A 3583-nucleotide genomic window follows, 5' to 3' on the forward strand; every position below is an offset into this window, starting at 1 on the left:
TTGGACGACGTGGTATTAAATAGACGTCGGGGTAGCGGAAGCTGATTGGTTGAGAAAAAAGAGTCCATCGTCCCTGGCCAATCATGTAACTCGTTTGATTAATATTGATGAGCCGTCTGTTGTGATCACAGTATTGTATTTAATAATAACAATAATAATTATAATGATTATAATAATACTGTCTCTTAGTATATTCATAGAGTAATAGTTAATTTTTGTGATTAAACAAAAAAAAAATAAAACTGCTATAGAACTGGTAAAGATAGATAAACGGAGCAAGCGTGCCTCCATCTGGTTAACTAAGAGTATTACATCTTTATATTATAGACAGGAGTACAGTGGGCGCCACCAGACTGTACAGTACTTGCCCAAGACACACCGCAGGAATACCGGTAGTTATTTTTAGATAGGTTGCAATCAAATACTTTATTCCCTTTATTTAACCCCTGAAACATAAAAATAATCTGATCTAAAATGGTGAGTCTCTCTTTCTTTTTTCGGTTACTAAATTCGACACTAGTTGTTAAGAGATCCTCCCACCTACCCCACTGTACAGAGAATACATAAAAAGAAAAGTGTTCTTTTGCATAATTTCCGAGTAAACTAACAATTTGGAAAAATAATTGCAATTGTTATCATTAAGTTTTGAAATTAAGGTACAATGCAATCAATGCCTCCCAAATGTTTTTTCAAACTTAAGTGTGATTTAGCTTTTTTCTTTTCTTTTTTTCCATTGTTGCTTCGGTAAAATATTATTTATTTTTTTCAATCAGAAAAGGATATCCTTAGGTTTTACTAGACAAACAACATTTCAAAAACGTATCTATTAAAAAACAAAGAATTGTTCTTAATTCACCATCATTTTAAATGATTTGTTTAGAAAATGTTGCTATATTTAAAAAAAAAACTAAATTTCCTGACATTTTAAATGTAGCTTATTTTTTTTCTGATAAAATATAAAATTAAGGATTTTAACCCTCTGTTGTCCTCGGGTCAAAATGACCCACCACTGTGTTGTTAAAAAATAAAAAACAAAAAACCCTAAACATATTTTAACTCTATATTTTATGACTAACAAGAATTGGACCCAACAGTAGAATAAGTAAAGTGTCGTTTTATTTCACATTTCCATGCAAACTATATAAAAAAGTTTAAAAAGATGTCCTATAAAATGAGAACTTTTTTTTTTTAATTAAATCAGAAAACACAGAATAAGAATATTAGAATTTTTAAAGGGTCTTTATTGGTACAGTGAGATTAGAAATGGCACTCCATGATAAACATTTGATAAAACACTAATTAAAAATATATAATTTAAAAAGGAATATTAAGCCAGTATTACAGTGTAGTGCTTGTAGACGGGACAAGGTTTTTAGTGCACCTTCTCACTTATGCTTTGCACACTTTTTATTCTAAACCTTCCATCTTTTCAAACATGCTTACTTTTTTACCTAGTTGCTATTAGTTTTTTGTTTCTTATTTATTGCATGGTGTGCATATTGATGCTATTATCCCAATACGGAGGCAACTAAATCCACAAATTCTTCTAAAGACATGAGAATGCCCGAAAGCTGATGTTTTCAAAATCACTTTTAATTTAAATATGCTGTCACCCAATCCCTCTGCATCCACCCGCTACTCCACTTGACCAGCTCAATCTACTTCACACAAAATTAAATTTTTACCGTACATATAATGGCTGGTTGTATCCCTTAACCACACGGGTTGTAGGGGCACCATTTCCTTTGGTGTTTCTTAATTAATTACAGCCTGGTGGCCCCAAGGTCAACATATGTTTCTACCCAGTCTTGAAGGCGAATGTGATCATCAATAAAGTTGACAATGATAATGCAAAGTGCAACAAAATACAGTGCAACGACATTAGCAGCAAAATTGCACCAAAATAAGGATAAATATATAATATACGAATATATATTTTTCCATACAGTACATACAGAACTACTGATTATAAGTGAGAAGGATTTCCTTTAAATTGAAATGTATTTGACAGCTCGGCTATCCAGTTTAGACGAATATTATGTTGTTGGTTGCTAAAATGTGGATGAAAGATATTTATTGTGTTTGTTTTCATTTTTATTTTTCCGTTTTCCCCCGAGGGGATTGCCATCTTATTGTGGTCAGGGGGTTTGCGTGCCTCAGTGACCCTAAAAGTTAGATAGATAGATAGATAGATAGATAGATAGATAGATAGATAGATAGATAGATAGATAGATAGATAGATAGATAGATAGATAGATAGATAGATAGATAGATAGATAGATAGATAGATAGATAGATAGATAGATAGATAGATAGATAGATAGATAGATAGATAGATGGATGGATGGATGGATGGATGGATGGATGGATGGATGGATGGATGGATGGATGGATGGATGGATGGATGGATGGATGGATGGATAGATAGATAGATAGATAGATAGATAGATAGATAGATAGATAGATAGATAGATAGATAGATAGATAGATAGATAGATAGATAGATAGATAGATAGATAGACAGACAGACAGACAGACAGACAGACAGACAGACAGACAGACAGACAGACAGACAGACAGACAGACAGACAGACAGACAGACAGACAGACAGACAGATAGATAGATAGATAGATAGATAGATAGATAGATAGATAGATAGATAGATAGATAGATAGATAGATAGATAGATAGATAGATAGATAGATAGATAGATAGATAGATTTATTCATCCCCGTAGCGAAATTCACACTTCCAGCAGTATCCTTGTGTTAGTAAATAAAATGATAAAATAAAAGATATAGAATACAAAAATACCCAATATAACGTGTTGATAGAGAGCATTTAAATAGTGTTACGAAAGATACACACTGTAATAGAAATAGGGTAATATGCAAATGTGGGGGTGGGGTATTTGTAGGACTGGACAAACTCTACACATTCTCTTTTGATAGTTACAGGTTCCAGGTGAGGTCTAGTCTTCCTGAAGTCCACCACCATCTCCCTGGTCTTGGTGGTGTTCAGGTGCAGGCGGGTAGCGTCGCTCCACCTGCAGGCGCTTTAGTCTTCAGGTGGGACACCCAAACTGGACAGGTCTTAAGGGTAGAGGACTTCCACTTTTTCAAGTTGAGAGCTGGACACACACCTAACAACTCATGCCGTGAAGAAAACACTAACAGTGTTAAAATGTTTAAAAACAAACACAAAAAAACTAAGATGTGCATTCCTACAACCGGCCCTGATACATAGGCACTGTTTTTTGTGCTGAAACAGGAACTGTTCAAATGCAATTCAATTTCCGATTACGATTTATTTTAATGTCATCGATAAGAATGTTGAGAACTATAACGATGAAACAGGATGGACATATAGTTAAATACTTCAACGTGGGAAGCCAGAATCAAGATTATTAAAATAGAAATTCCATGCCCACATGATAGTAGGATGGGAGAACATTGTGCGAATGTGAAGCATCATCACAAAAAACTTAAAATTCAATAAATTGATAAGATTTCTTTGACATTAGAGGGGGGCTTCTCTTTAAGAGAAACCTGCTGGAGAAATATCTAAAGAGTTTTGATTCCG

General features: G+C 33.8%; 1 non-coding gene across 1 annotated transcript; it reads right to left on the minus strand.

Annotated features, from left to right (window-relative positions):
* Nucleotides 1-3526: 3526 nt before the first annotated feature.
* Nucleotides 3527-3583, minus strand: LOC148372208 (U7 small nuclear RNA). Its single transcript, XR_015849840.1, has one exon. It is a non-coding gene; the product is annotated as a U7 small nuclear RNA (small nuclear RNA).

Source organism: Urocampus carinirostris, chromosome 2 (assembly GCF_059441175.1).
Source record: "Urocampus carinirostris isolate Australia breed hairy pipefish chromosome 2, RoL_Ucar_1.0, whole genome shotgun sequence".
NCBI lineage: Eukaryota > Metazoa > Chordata > Actinopteri > Syngnathiformes > Syngnathidae > Urocampus > Urocampus carinirostris.